This window comes from Myotis davidii, unplaced genomic scaffold (genome assembly GCF_000327345.1).
Source record: "Myotis davidii unplaced genomic scaffold, ASM32734v1 scaffold217, whole genome shotgun sequence".
NCBI classification, from domain to species: domain Eukaryota; kingdom Metazoa; phylum Chordata; class Mammalia; order Chiroptera; family Vespertilionidae; genus Myotis; species Myotis davidii.
Genome location: NW_006290034.1, coordinates 7,366,389 through 7,382,768, shown reverse-complemented (window position 1 = coordinate 7,382,768; position 16,380 = coordinate 7,366,389). Strand labels below are relative to the sequence as shown.

Below are 16,380 nucleotides of genomic sequence, written 5' to 3'. Positions count from 1 at the left end.
CTGCCCAGTCCAATTCTCTATCAAACTGATCATCATTTACGCAGACCAGGGAATACACTTTTGCAGCTTGGCCAGTGTGGCTCAGTGGTTGAGCACTGATCCATAAACCAAGAGGTCACCTGTTAGATTCCCGGTCAAAGCACATGCCTGGGTTGCTCCCTGATCCCCAGTAGAGGGTGTGCAGAGGCAGCCAATTGATGATGTTTCTCTCTCATCGATGTTTCTCTCTCTATCCCTCTCATTTTCTCTCTCTCCAAAATTAATAAAAACATGTATTTAAATTAAAAAAAAAACCTAGTACAGCAGGTCCTCAAAAAACATCATTTCTTTATAGCACTGATGAAGTGCCATTTATATCAATTAGCCTACAGTAAAATTGGTTTTATCATGTGTTACTTCACCACGTTCCAAGAACCTATCGATGACATTAACTGAGGACTTACTATACTCTGAGGAGGATACCTGTCTGCCCATTATTGAGCATTATGGGCTGTAAAGTGTATTCCCTGGTCAGCATAAATGATGGTCAGCCATCCAAATGGGTACAATTATCTTCTGTTCTGGTTCTTTTATAGCACTCTGAGCATTTGCATCTACCATCAGACAAGCAAAGACAGCCCACAGTCAGTAACTATTCCTGCCAGGAACCATTTGTAGCCGCCTAGGGCTATATCAGTATCACATGCCAGCTATGTTCAGGGCTTTCACTCCCGGGAATGTGCCACATAGCCATCTGCGGTGTATCTTTCCCCAGCAGACAGAAGAGAGCTTACTGGCATTTTGAGCTCAAAGGGTGCAAGAGGAACACGTGTAGATGCGGGCCATCTTGCACTGCTGCAGTGCCTCCATATCCACCCATTTCACAGACCCAGGTGGGCATCTCAAGCAAGCACACAGGGATATTTACTTATTGAATCCAATCATCTTCTGAACCTGGAAGGGGTCTGATGGTAACCAACATGTCCTACTTTAATGCACCCCTCAAAGTCTCACAGTGATTTCCACAGGACTATCTGTGTTCCATGTGGGCAGCCCTTTAATAAGCCAGGTTTTCATTGCTTTTCTGCCCGACCATATACTCAGGCCATTAGCCATTGCCCATCAGTCAGTAAAAACCCAAACATTGCCCTGGTGGGTGTGGCTCAGTTGGCTAAGCCTTGTTCCATGCACCAAAAGGTCACCGATTCAATTCCCAGTCAGGAGACATGCCCAGGATGAGGCTCGATCCCCAGTAGGTGGTGTGCAGGAGGCAGCCAAGGGATGTCTCTCTTTCACATGGATGTTTCTCTCTCCCTCTCCCTTCAGACAGGATGTTGTCTAGTCATCTTGGAACTGCCATCCACAAACCAAGCAGCTCCTTGTTGGTCACTGCCCAAGGGACGACAGAATCCAGCAGCTCCTCACACAGTTCCAAAGTCAGCAGAGGGAAAAGGCTCTCTGCTTGTGAGCATCTCCTCCTTGCGTTCCCCAGGTGGCATGATCCTGCATAAACCATTTCCGTTTTATTATGGAAATTCCTGGGCACTGTCCTCCCTACTGGAGTGTTATCTGACATTATGCAAGACGTCATGAGTATTTCAGGTTTCAAGATTATTTTATGACTTTTAGTCACGATGGTGGTTTCAATTAATGTCCAATAGCAAGCCAATAACTGCCTTTCAAATGGAAATGCTCTAGTTCAAAGTCCTAGGAGTCGTTGCCAGTAGGCACTCACAGGCTTTTGCCGTAAGCCCAGCCTACCGTATGCATAGAGCTATCCCACAGAGAATTTGTCCATACCAGCACTCCAGTTTCTACTCTACACTGTGTAGGCTGGAGCAATCTTACTGGTTCCCATTTAGAATGTCCAACCAATATTGCCTGAAGAGTAGATTTACATACCTTCTATTTTACCATATTGAGAAAACATTCCCCAGTCAGATACAGTGTCCATCTCCATAACCACTTCTCCTACAAACTTGTACCTTACATTCCGCACTGCAACCTCCTTTAGGACATTATTGACAGGCTTTAGTTTTACAATTCCAGGTAAGGATAATGTTCCCCAGCCAGACTTAATGTCCATTCCCACAATATATTCAGATAAAGGAGACATAACTTCTTTAAATAAAGTCTATTTACATTCCAACTTTTGCCCAGCTGGCATGGCTCAGTGGTTGAGAGTTGACCTATGAACCAGGAAGTCACGGTTTGATTCCCAATTAGTGCACATGCCCAGGTAGCAGGCTCGATCCCCAGTGTGGGGCATACGAGAGGCAGCCAATCAATCATTCTTTCTCATCATTGATGTTTCTGTCTCTCTCCCTCTCTCTTCCTCTCTGATATCAATAATATATTATGAAAATTGGGAGAACTTAGAACACAGAACTTAGAAGACAGAACCTACACAGAACCTAGAGACAGAAGAACTTCACTGGAGAGAACGTGGCAAAAGATCCTGGACAGAACCTGGCTACAGAACTTGGTTGGAGAACCTAGACAGAACCTGGCTGAAGAACCCGGCTACAGAACCTGGCAACCGAACCTGGCTGGAGAACCTAAACCGAACCTGGCTGGAGAACCTAGCGAGAGAGCATGGCTACAGAACCTGGCTTGAGAACGTGGCTGGAGAACCTAGCAAGAGAACATGGACAAAGAACTTGGCTGGAGGTTGTGGCTAGAGATCCTGGCAAGGCTGCTGATGAACTGAAAAAAAAAAAAAAAAGAAAATTGGAATGTTTAATTTATATGTATATATACATACAAATAAATTAAACATTCCAACTTTCATAATGTTCTCTCAATTATATCATGGTTTCACCAGTGGGTTTGGTACCACGGTATAAGAGGTTCCCATATTAAGGAATCCTGAAAACTTCTCCAATTCCTGACCATTGTGCCCACTCTTGTGCAAGAAGCTTTGGATTCCCACCACCACCATCACCACCCTCATGAGCTGCACCAAGGGACCCTGGCCCTTTAGTCAATTTTTATCTAATTTAATCTGCCTTACCAATGCCTCAAGAAACTGCTGGTCAGGTTTCTCATGGTAACCTCTGCCTTTGGGTTTTTAAATTTCTCCAAACTGAAGTAAATAGAGCAGACTTATCCAGGACTCTGAAATGTTGGAGAGGCTCTTGGCCTGCTCAAACTTAGGTAGTCTTATATGAAAACCTTTGTTTTTACCCTCTCAATGTCTGCTTTATTCACCCCATTTTTCTTTTTTTAGAAACTGTTTATTTGCTATCAATTTTATTTCCATTCTGTTACGAGACCACGGGAGAACAGCTTAAGACCACTCAGTAGCTCTTCCTACCCATTTGGTGGCCTGAGCATGGGGGCTGCCGACAAGTCTTCAGTGGCAGGCTAAACCGTTCTTCAGTAGGAAGCTGCTGAATAGGCACAGAAGGCACCTGCGCACCTTCAGACCAGCCTGTGACCTCCGTCTGCAACCTCAGGCTGAGCTGCAGTGAACTCGGGAGCTGGAGCCATCCATTCACCCTGAAATTCCTCCTTGGTCACAGCCTTTCAATCTCTTCACGATCTCTGTAAAGGTCAAGATCAGGCATGACCTCCCATGGGTGTTCACAGACGGTGCCATGCATGTGCAGTACTTCCTAGGGCAGCATCCACCACATCAGACCCACTGAGGGAGCCCCCTTGTGTTGCAATGTCCTTCAGTGCAGAGGAGAGTCTGTTACACAGACCAATGGTGGGCAAGTTAACATAAGACGCCTCTGTGAGAAGCTGGTGTCAGCCCTGGGATCAGTAACAACCAGAAGTCTCCGCTTCCCAAGGGTGCCTGGATCTGGCTGGTGAAGGTTCCAGGAGTGAAGTGGCCGGCAAGAGGAGCAGCTCCAGTGGCAGCAGCAAACTTCAGCGCAGCTCACGGACCAGTATTCCTGGACCACAGGACATGGACATCAGCGAAGTTTTCAATGGCAACAGTGGCACCAGCAATTGACAGCAGAAGCTTCTCCCAGGTTCCCTTCAGATTTATGATGCAGATGCCATCACTCTTCCTTTGTGGATGTACTGTTCCATCTAGAACTCAAGGTTGGTGCCACCAAAGTGGGTTCCTGCTGCAAGCAATTTGAGGACAGCCTCTTCTTTCATTTGCAGGACATCAAGGGGTCTGAGCACTGTGAAAGTTTCCCTTTAAGTTACCTGGGAACCAAGACCAAAGCCAAATGGGCCCTTCCCTGGGTAGCACAAAAAGGCCGCTGCATTTTTTAAAACTATTTTTATTGATTTTTAGAGAGAAGGGAAGGGAGAAAGAGAAACATCAATGTGAGGGTGCACATCAATCAGTTGCCTCCTACATGCCCCTCCAGGGGATCAAGCCTACAAGCAACCCGGGCATGTGCCCTGGCTAGGAATTGAACCGGCCACCTTTTGGTGCATAGGATGACGCCCAACCAAGCAAGCCACACCGGCTAGTGCCCACCATGGCTTTTAAGGAAGAGAGAGGGGAAAAGCGAGAAACATCAATGATGAGAGAGAATCACCAATCAGCTGCTACTACTAGAGATAGGGCCTAAAACCCAGGCATACGCCCTGACTGCAAATCGAACCCTGACCTCCTGGTTCATGGGTGGACGCTCCATCACTGATCCACACTGGATGGGCTCACCTTCTTTCTTAATAACCATTTAAACTTTTCTGCCTTGCTAAGACCAGTCTACTGACTGTCCTTTGCTTTTCTTCATTCTCTTATTAATTAACCTAATATTTTTATTAGCATCTATGAAACCCAGAAGCAAAGCTGAGAGAGCAAATTCACAAGGCTTCCCCAACTATCCCTTGGTTTTATAGCAGTTGGGGTGTCCATGTAAGAGTCCCCCTTAACCATAGCATTTACCATGAACTCAGTAACAGGCACATTCAGCAAGTGCCTATGGGATTATCATAAAGATAATCCCACAAGGTTTATACAGAAAACATTATCTACTTCATCTGGGGTGTTCCACTTGACATTTATGGGGGAAATGGGCAGTTAGTCCCCTTTCTCAGGGTAAACAGATCTTACAGTGGCTTTTACGCAGTCCACCAGGCTGGCTGTTCCCTTGGGAATGACCTGCTTTGTGTCTGGATCACATATAGCCATCTGTGATTGTTCCATAACGAGCTATAAATCCTGCATCAACCCAAACATGCTTTTTCCCCCATTGTGGCATTTAAAACCAGATACTGCTCCTAAATTAATCACTCTCACAGAACATCTTACTAAAGGATGTTCTTCAGAAAGCTATTACTGATCCACAATATGAAACAACTTCTTCACACTATACTCCCTGGTTTCAAATAGTCTCTTGGTTTTGCCCTTACCTCACACCAAGTGCCTTCTTAGTGACAGAAGTCTAGAGGTACTTTCTGTTGTCCTTACCTAATTTTTCCCTTGGGGTTAGTGGCCAAAGCTCAAACTCACTGAAATTTGAGTTTGTTCTAGGATCAAGGTCTGACTCAGCACACTCTTTTAGTTTCATTTTAGCCATTACAGATAATAGCCAAGGGACTGAACCAATGTCCTGGTAATTGGATCCATCTCTAATCTCCATTGGTGACTTTTATCTTTAGTACCTAAGAGCAGCACAGCCACTGCTCCATACCATGGGCAACCAAATGGCCACAGAGGAATCAAAGGTTCCACATTCCCCACTCTTTTATCCTTTTTTCTTTTCCCCAAACTACGTTTCCATGAGCCAGGATCATTCTAGCAAATCTCACTTATGTGACACCAAATGTCCAGGAAAAAGTCCATGTTAAAAGAAAAAAAATATCATTTGTTAAAGCCCAGTAAGGAAGACCTTATTTAAAGTGATGCCCTGATATGTAATCTAATGAAAGCTGTGGACCAAATTTTAGGTGAGTGACCAAGGAGATATCTAGCAGCTGTCTGGATGTCTCCAGAGCCCATCTAACTAACCAAAACATCCAGTTTATTCCAGGTTTTTCAGCCTTCTGAGGGTCCCTAGGTCCCTAGACAGCCCCCAGAGGAGGGCAAGGAGCCCAAATTTTAAGTGACAATAGAGACGGGCAGGGAAAAAGGTCTGGCCTGGTGGACAGAGGGATGGAGGAGAAAGGGTTTGGAGGGAGACATATCAAAGGACTCAAGGGAACTGGAGGGAAGACTGAAGGTGGTATGAGGAGAAAGGAACAGCTTCTACAACGGGAAGGGAGAGGTCTTAGAGGAGCCAGCTTGAGATGGCAAGTTTCCTCCAAGAGGCCAATGAAGTTTCATATTATTCTCAGCGAAAGCATGCCAACAAAGATGGAGGTAGACAGAGTTGGTGGAACAGGGGTTCAGCCAGAGAGGGAGCCAGGAAGAAGAGTCTCCCAACCCAGTTGTTACTTTTCAAACTAAGAAGCCTAGGACTCTAAGCCATCTTTTTTCAAACAGCTGCTTCCTTGGGACTCTAACCCAGCCTGTGTTTATCTAGGACTCCATCCCATCGTCTGGGGCAGCGGTTGCCAACCTTTCGGACCTCACGGACCACCAGTGGTCCGCAGACCACCGGCTGGTGACCGCTGTTCTGGAGTACACACAGAACCTAAGAATCCAATCTGTCCTTACCAGCTTCCACGGACGTTTGTCCGGAGCAATGGTTCAGGAGTCAGACTCACCAATGGATCCCTGATCCATCAGTCAGGAGGAAGATAAAGGCTTCAAAGGTATGTACTTTTAGGGTCCTGGGTGAGAGGTCCGGGGGTCCAATGATGAATCTGATCCTATGGGTGCTGTGGCACACAACTGCTAAAAGGAAAGTAATATTCAATGATACCTGTTAACGCATGGTAAGAAGACCTTGGGGAATGGGGAGTTAGGCATAGAGACCACTGCAATGAAATTTTTTAATATACGTAGGAGACTGGGCTCAATGCCGAATGCTGCCTGTGTATATGGGAATTTAAAGCCAAGGAGCAGAGTTGGGTCAGTGGATAAAAAATACTGAGAGAAAACATCAGGGGTAAGAAGGCTTTAACTAAACAGACCTAACAGGATTCTTGCTAAAAAATAAAAAGGTCAGAGTGATCAGACATCACCTGGGACATGGTATAGGGAAGGACCCCAATCCAATATCGAGGATAGGGGCTTCTTGCTAAACTGACGTGGCAGGGTTCTTGCTAAAATTGCATTTTACAAGGACGTGCAGAGATGGCCAAGGAGAAGGTTCGGGAACCTGGCTAAACTTCGATCAAGCAAAAAATGTTTATCACCTGTTTCTTCCTTTACTCACATAATACTTCTGATGCCAGATGTGTGAGTTTTTTCTCTTCCCCACACCAATCATTTCTCCAACACCAGCCAGGTGTCCTGCAATCCAATGCAATTCCAACACTACCTACAGTTAGTGCAGACCTCACTGAGTAAAGGCTCAGTGCCACAAGACTGCATCCCCAGTTCAGGCACTAATCACAGGTAATAAGACCCCATGTTACCCAGAATTTCTGTCCAACTTGGCTACAAATCAGAGGTTCCCATGACCCTGTCATTAGATTCAATCACCTGCACAGCTCACAGAACTCAGAGAAACACTTACATTTACTGGTTTATTATATAATAAAAGATACGACAAAGGACACAAATGGCAGGTGAAGAGACACATAGGGTGAGACCTATAGGGGTCCAGTGAAGGAGCTCCTGTCCCTGTAGAGGTGGGGTGCACCACCCTCCTGGCACGTAGATCTGTTCACCAACCCCAGAGATTTGGGGGTTTTTAAAAAATATTTATTTCTTTATTGATTTCAGAGAGGAAGGGAGGAGAGATACAAACATCAATGATGAGAGATGATCATTGATTGGCTGCCTCCTGCATGCCCCCTACTGGGGATCAAGCCCTGCAACCCAAGCATGTGCCCTTGGCTGGAATCGAACCTCGTCCCCTTCAGTCTGAAGGCTGACGCTCCATCCACTGAGCCAAGCCAGCTAGGGCGAGATTTGGGGATTTTTATGGCGACTTCATCACATAGGCACATTCAACTATTAACTCAATCTCCAACCCTTTTCCCCTTCCAGGATGAAGGGGAGAGGGGCTGAAAGTCCCAAGCTGCTTATGACAGATCGGTCTTTCTGGTGACCAGACCCCATCCTGAAGCTATCTATCCAGGAGCCAACCAAGAGATGTCTCTTTAGATCAAAAGACACTCCTATCACCCAGGAAATTCCAAAGGATTTAAGAGCCTTGTGTCAGAAAACAAGTTCAAAGACTAAATATTAAAAAGAAAGAAGCTTCTAGGACTCTTGTCGCTTAGGAAATTACAAGGGTTTCAGGAGCTCTGTGCCAGGAACCAGGGGCAGACATATTTCAAAAACCAGGATTAATAAATTTTGCCCGCGATCTTTTTGATGATGGCCACAAATCTGAGCATTGGAGTTTGAATCACTAATATATTTAAGCACTGCATGTGTTTGAAAATTACATAAAGAAACCCATGTGTATCGGGTGATTTTATAGCTGAAGGCAACTTACGAAGACTGTTAACGTTTCTCAGTTTAAAACAGCACAAGCCCACCTTTTAAAATGTTAAGAGTTGTTCTGCTTTTGTAAGACTTCCCTCCAATTACATTTCTACAACAGAATTGCTCTCCAAGGCATTTCACTTCAACTGAAAAATGTCAATTTCATTCTAGAACATTTAAAAATTTTGAATGTCATTTGGCTTTAGGAAATTTATCTCAATTAAACAAAAATCATGCCTAGACACAAAACACATGTTTCTTACATAAAACTATTTCTAATTATTACCTACCAATGGCTCATCTTAAAAAGTGGGGCATATTTATTTCAATTACAGCTAAATGAAGTTGTGTTGTTTTGAAACCTGCACCAAATTTATTCTATCATAATCAGTTAGCTGTCCCAAGAATTTTTTAGAAAATGGCACTTGCTGCATTACAAAGATGCTGTGCTAGGTTTAAAAAGACTATGCTGAACATGGGTATCAATTTTTAAATTTTATTTGCATCAAGAGACCCAAACTAGCTACCGGTGTCACATCTTAAAGCAACAGAAAGCATTTTATTATACTGCACACCTATGCTATTACAGCATTTGGTTTTTTTAATTACTTCATTTTCTCAAGGAATTTATGAGGTAGCTGTCTTTCCCATCTATCCTATTTGCAAATGTGTAAAAACAACCTCCGTGGCAGAGAGAGACCTTCAATTTGCACACTACTTTCCACTGAAAATCCAAACAGGCCCTCACATTTTAATTGCACCCCAAGCTATTCCTTTTTGTGGCTCTTTTTTTGGAGACAGCTATACCAGAAGTCCATCAATTAATAAATGAATGACTCAGTTAGTGGCAGAGAAATAACTGTACGCTGGAGGTTAAGAAGGCCCATCGCTTCAGCACTTAGTAGCGGCTGTGGCTCCTAATGCCCCAGGTTGCCTCGGGCCCATGAGCTCCCCAGTCAGTGCCACTGCACAGGCCTGTCAAAAGCAGCGCAGGCAGGGAGTCTCCACAAGAATTCAACCAATCGCTGCACTTGCTTCTCATGCATAAACAAAGAGGGCTGCTTTTTAGGTGCTCTGCCACGGGAAATGCACCTGAAAACAATTAAAACACAACATGATTCTGGAAAGAATACTCCTTTTCTGAATGAGACCACGAATGCTACTAATAAAGGTGTCTCTTCGGGGTAGGGCTGGCTCTCCGAACACATTTAGTTTTAACCTTGTAACGTATCAAAACTGCAGCACAGAAGGAGCCAAAATGCGAACGCGGGACAAAAGGCGGCTGGTGTCTTCGGCGGTCGTGTTTACAAAACCCACACGCCCGGGACCATTCGAGCTGAGCACACACTGGATGAGGCAGCCCGAAGTGGGCGAGGGCCGCCCGCCCCCCGCGTCCACAGTCAATGCCGGTGCCCAGGCCCATGGAGCCCTAACACCCCCGCCCCAGCTCCACCCACCCAGGGCCCACAGCCTCCCGGGCCCCGGGAACCGTAACGCGGGTCTCCATGAGTCTCCGGAACCTCAGCTGCAGGTTTCTGAGCCCCGTCCCCAAAGTTCGCAGCATCCTAATGGCGTTTCTCTTCAGGAGCTGGGCTCACAACCGCGCCCTCCGACCAGGCCTGTCCCCACCTTGGAAGGGGAGCGCCCCTCTCCTGAGACGCCCCCACCCCCGTTCGGCCACTCTACTCACAGGCTGGCGGCGTCGGGGGGCAGGGGGCTCGACAGCGCCCTCCAGCTCGGCGCCGGCAGTTTCCTGCGACTGCAGTCCAGCAGAGAGCTGCGGCAGGAGCAGGGCGCGGGGCAGAGGCCCGCCCGGGCGGCCGGCAGCAGGAGGAAAGCCTGGGCGAGGAGAAGGAGCCGGCAAAGGGGTCCGCACCGACACTGCAGCAGCGGCGCCTCCCGGACGCCTCGGGGCGCCGGCGCCCTTTTCCTCCCCGACCTGGACTCGGCCGAGAAGAGCCGCCAGTTGCAAAGGACGGCTTCGCGGAGACGTTCGTCGGCTGCACGACCACCCCGAGCCCTGCTGTCGCCCGTATCCTCTAGACAGGCGAGGGGCGGACACAGCGAGGCAGCGGGGGCGGCGACCCAGGACACACGGCAGCAGCCCTACAGACAACGCTCCCCCCCGCCCCGCCCCGCGACGCAACGTCTTCACGCACGGGAGCCAACCAATCGGTGCCAGAGGAAGGGATCGCGTCAGAGGCGGGACTCCGTGGAGGGGGCGGGGCCGGAAACAAGGAGGTCCTTAAGGAGGACTTTAGGTGTCTGGCACTGTGGGGCGCCCTTCCGAGGTTCCCGCACCGTTCCTCCTCAGGAGGGCGCAGTTGCTCCTTAAGAGGGAGCAAGGAGCGCCCGAGAGCTGGGAGTTGGAAATCCCGACTTGGAGTTTATCTGCTACAGCAGCGGTTTTCAACCCGTGTGCCACAAGAATTTTTAAAACGTGGAATACCTATTTAGCCAGGGGCACTGACCTCTTTTCCCTTAGATTGCCAAATGACAGCAGGCAACACAACAACAGCGCTCCAGTGTGAATGCCCAGGCTTGAACCTTCAATATATATATGTCATATAAGAGAGTCGCATCTTATTGGTCACCCCGCCCAAGCTTGCGTCTGATTGGTTAATTCTTTGGTACCAGAAATCCTTATAGACAAGTATAGGCACTTGATTTTCTATGTAAGTCACTTTGGAGCAAAATGGGTAGGTAATTACTATTATAATTATTTGTTGTATACCAATCAAAATTATACCTACTTTTTGTCAGATTGTCATATATATATTTTGGTATGCCGCAGAATTTTAGCAATTAGTTGATGTGTGCCATGAGCTGTAAAAGGTTGAAAATTGCTATACTAGCCCTAGCCGATTTTGCTCAGTGGAGAGAGCCTCGGCCTGGGGACTAAAGGGTCCTGGGTTCATTTCTGGTCAAGGGCATATGCCTGGGTTTCGGGCTTATCACCAGTAGCAGGTGTGCAGGAGGTAGCCGATCAATTATTCTCTCTTATCATTGATGTTTCTATCTTTCTCCCTCTCCCTTCCTCTCTGAAATCAATAAAAATATTTTCTTAAAAAATAAAGAAAATTGCTTTACTATATCGTTATAGAAAATAGTCTTTTATCTTCTCTGGGTTCTAAGAAAGGGAAATGCAGAGGGACTTACCTTCCAAGTCACAGACACAAAAAGGATTCTGGGGCCTCCATTTGGCCCCTATGCCCCCAGAGCCCAGCTGGGGCCTCCTCTACACCTGCCTAATTGTCTTCAGCTGCTATAGTCCTGCAGGTGCGTGACAACTCCGCTCTAACAGGAATCATGTCGTCACTATGGGCAGATGGACCACGGACCATCCTGAAGGCAGAGGCCCTGTTTATTCATTCATTCATCTGTGTACCTCCAGTTTCTATTCTAGCTTCGAGTTCAATAAATGATGGGACAGCACCTGCAAGGCATGTCTCTAAGGAAAATACTCGTCTTTCCTCTGTTTTGGAGAATGCTATCTTATATACACACTCACAGAAAAGCAAACAGAACATGTAGATAAAGAGAGTGTTGAACAGTCAACAAAGTGAAGGCTGGGTATGAGGACATTTTTTATTTATCCTGAAGCAGAGGCTATGGAAAGCCTACTAGGAACAGTGATGATCAACCACCTTATGCTCACTCAGCTATGTATTACATCCAAGATCATGAATAAGACTTTAGCTTTTATACTTTTCAACGAGCCTTCGCATCTGTTACTTTGTTTATTCCCTCAATGACTGTGAAATTGGCAAGACAGCTATTGCTGAGGAGGAAACCAATTCACCCGAGACAGGCTGGCTGACATGACCATGGGTTTCCTGACTCTTCAAATTAAAAACCTGCAGGCTAAAGAGACTGGCAATGCCTAGGTCACAGGATTGTCCTAGAGAGTAACTGAAATCAATCTTTCCAAGGTAGGTTTGGAGTCACAATTATACATTTAAAACTCTTTTCCTGTTTTTTATCTGGAGGAAAAAAAGCCAAAAGAATCTTCAGGTAAATGATTGGAACCAGTAAAAAGGTTCAACAAGGTTATGACTACAAGATCAACATACATCAGTATTATTCTAATAAATCATCAACTATAATATATGTTTTTTCAAAGCTAGCATATGCAATAGCAGTAAAATCTAAGATACCTAGATCAAACAAGAAGAGCAAGAGAAAAAGTATATGGAGAACACTACAAAATGTTATTTAAAAATATTTTAGCCCAACCGGTGTGGCTCAGTGGTTGAGCATCCACCTATGAACCATGAGGTCACGGTTCAATTCCCTTTCAGGCCACATGCTTCAATTGCAGGCTCGATCCCCAGTGTGGGGTGTGCAGGAGGCAGCCAATTAATGATTCTCTCACCACTGATGTTTCTATCTCTCTCTCCCTCTCCCTTTCTTTCTGAAATCAATAAAAATCTATTTTAAAAAATAAAAACATATTTCTTAGAAAGTATTTTTAAAAAACCTAAGTTGATGGAGAGTTATACTATGCTTTTAGACTGAAAGAATTATTATTATAAAGGTATCAATTCTTGCCGAAACTGGTTTGGCTCAGTGGATAAAGCGTCGGCTTGCGGACTGAAAGGTCCCAGGTTCGATTCCAGTCAAGGGCATGTACCTGGGTTGTGGGCACATCCCCAGTAGGAGATATGCAGGAGGCAGCTGATCGATGTTTCTCTCTCATCGATGTTTCTAACTTTCTATTTCTCTCCCTTCCTCTCTGTAAAAAATCAATAAAGTATATTTTTTAAAAAAAGGTATCAACTCTTTTAGCTTGCTTTGTAGATTTATACAATTCCAATAAAAATTCCCAATGGACATGTGGAGGGGGGCGGGGGGGAATGTAGAAGAACTTGCTTCACCAAATATCAAGATTGGTTTTGAAAGTTATAGTAATTAAAAAGTATAGTGTCTCCAAAGCGTAAGTTTAATAGACATTGGGTGCATATCAGAGACTTCATGGGACATTTGATTTATGGCGCAGGTGGAACTTCAGAGCAGGGGAGAAAAGACAGGCTTTTCAATAAATGGGGCTGAGATCATTAGATAATCATATAGAAAGAAATGAAACTGGATCCTTTCTCACATCACATTCAAAAATCAATTCAAGACCTAAACATGAGAGGCAAAACCATGCAGCTTTCAGAATCAGTGAAGACTATCTTTTTCACTTTGGAGTAGCAAAGGATATCTGAAAAGAGAAGAAAATCATTAACCATAAAAGAAAAGGATAAATTTGAACGGATTAAAATAAAATTTCACTCACAAAAGACACCACAAAAAGATATTTGCAACATACATAACCAACAAATTACCCAGAATTTGAAAAAAACAAACAAACCTACAAATCAATGAGATAAAGGCAAACAACCCACATTCACCTGGGACTGAGGCCAGCATTGGAGCTCAATTCTAGGTGGTGAACGGGAGTGCTGACAGTGCAGCAGGGAGGAGCCAGGTGTCAGCAGAGCGAGTTTGATATGAACCCCCTTTTGCCTAAATATAGGCCTGAACAGGTATGTACAACGTAACTGATTGCGGGAATAACTGGGCTGATTCCCAACAAACCATGACCGCATGATACACCTCTCTCTCTCTCTCTCTCTCTCTCCCTCTCTCTCGATCACACACACACACACACACACACACACACACACACACACACACACACCTGGCTCCCTCCCCAGCCTCAGCATAATCTCGTTTTGGGGTTGAAAATGCTGACTCCATTGTGCACCCAACAACCAGCCTGTCCCTGGGCGGCCTGAGCTTCTGAGCTAACTTGTTAGTCCCATTATCCTTTATCCTTCTAAGACTGGGAGAGAACGTGCTGTCACTCTGGATGAGGCATTGTGACGGTTTAATAAGCTCCTGGGAACCTCGGGTTTGATTATTCTCAGCAATCAGCAGGCGCAGTCGTGCGTGCGTTTCTGGGCCCTCCAAGCTCACCCTGTTTGCCCCCTTCCAGGCCTGGAATGTACCCACAAACTCTTTAGCTGAGTGAAAGCCCAGGGAACGGAGGCGCATGCCGGTACATGCACGTGTGTGTATGCGCATGCCCGAGAGAGAGCTGAAGGCCAGAGGCCTCAGGGTTGTCATTATCTCCAGGGCAGAACCTTCCAGTCCCTGAAAGGGACCCTGGTGCTCTGCCAAACTGCCAGACTCTCATTCTGAATAATGAAGCTCTCGCTGATTATCCTGATGATGTCCCAGGAGACCCCGCCCAGGGAGGCCCATCTGCTGCCAATCCTGGCTCCTTGTTCCACTTCCCGGTGGAAATGAGGGTGTCCCTGCAGCTCCCCCACCTACTTCCCCAGCATAATGCACATCCCCAAGGGACCCTGCTGAGATGACAGTAGCAGTTTATTAATTGGACTAATGAGAGGCCTCCTGGCAGGGAGGGAGAAGCCGGAGGAGTGAGAAGGAAGCGGTTGAGACAGGAACATCCTGAAACACGGGAGCTCAAGACACCTTCTGACTGGAACCAGCAGCTCGTTTTCTGAGAGTCTGAGGCCAGGGCAGGCAGGGATTTGGAAGATGGTTTTATGAAACTTGTATTTTTTATAGGAAACATGCTAATATTTCATCAGCAAATTGTAACAGCCTATGTTCCAGGCATTTCACTGTTATATGTACCTATCTCCGTTAATCTTCACAAGGGCCATAAGATGGGAATCCTTACGCTCATATTGACCATGAGAAAACTGAGGCCCAAAGGGGTCCGTCCAAAGTCACACTTGTAATAAATAACAGAGCCCAAATTCTTAATCACAGCCACTGCGGAGAGTGGTAGGAAATGAGGCTCCAAGCAAACATAACTGTGGCATTAATTGAGCATCTTCTATACCAGGCGGAGAGAGCTCAGCCCTTTAGAGGTAGCAGCACCTCCGACCCAATAATACAAATAGGCTGGTTTTCCCTATCTTACAGGTAAGGAAATAGAGGTTCGGAGAGGTGAAATAATTTGCCTAAGGCCACCCAATTAGAAAGTGTCAGAGCAAGGATCAGCTGTCCACCTACCTGAGTCTTACCCTATTGTATTGCCTCCCCTAATCTCTCTTTGCCCTGAGGTCCTGCAGGCCTCTTGCATAAGAGCAGAGAGCTGCACCGGGACTCTGGTGTTGCATAAGAGGAGAGAGCTCCAGTTAAACCTAAGGGATCAGGACCCAGGGAGACTTCGCCTATGGACCCGCACGCAGCCTCCCTAAGTGCGGAGGACCCGAGGCTGGAAGCTGGTCGTACCCGCAAATGCAAGGCTTCCTCAGGGCCACCTCTGTCCGGCTCACTCCCCTCTCCAGGCAGAGGCAGGAAGTTTTCCTCAATGTTTTAAGATTTAAATTATTTTCCTGTCAGTGAGGCCACTGACAGCTGTGTCCTTCCTGTTTGTCTTCCAGAAGCAGGTTCCAGCTGACCAGCCACGGGGAACCTGCTGCTTAAGCAGCTGGTAATGGACTGCAAAACAGCACGCCCGAAGGCCTGCCAGGCAGGGGTCAGCGCCCTCCTGGGACTGTGGGCCAGGGAGCAAGGACACCGGAGCACAGCTGATCTGAGCACATCCATGGCCTCTGCTCTGGGCTTCTTTTGTCTTTTTGCAAAAAATAATAATAATAAATGCTTGTCTGCAAGTTCAAACTGCAGAAGAATATAAAGTAAAAAGTGGAACTTCTCCCAGGGTTAGCCACCGTTAACTATCTGTTGTCTATCTTCTCATACCCTTTTTTCTACTAAATCTTGGTTTAAATATGAGTTTACACTTTTTAATTTTTTATTATCTAGTACAAATGGGATTGATATGTTGGTCTTTAATTTGATAACTAGCTCTCCAAAATTGTAGACCAATGAATGCTCCCACCAACAGTGTATAAAAGGGCCCATTTCTCCCATCCCAGCCAACAGTGACTTGTTTTGTAGTAAAAAATACAAAT

The 16,380-nt window shown here is 46.1% G+C and overlaps 1 protein-coding gene and 1 pseudogene across 2 annotated transcripts in view; both read right to left on the bottom strand.

Moving 5' to 3' along the window:
- LRIG2 (leucine-rich repeats and immunoglobulin-like domains 2) overlaps positions 1–16,380 on the bottom strand; it is a 113,292-nt gene that overhangs the window by 33,354 nt on the left and 63,558 nt on the right. The window contains exons 1-2 of one of the 2 annotated variants that reach the window (XM_006763022.2): positions 10,131–10,209; positions 6,554–6,730 (exon numbers count right to left, since the gene is read on the bottom strand). The gene's annotated coding sequence lies outside the window, so the exon portion shown is untranslated. Of the gene's footprint in view, positions 1–6,553; positions 6,731–10,130 lie in introns of those variants that run through there. The other variant, XM_006763023.2, reaches the window with a different exon arrangement.
- Positions 2,773–14,482, bottom strand: LOC102766735 (annotated as a pseudogene).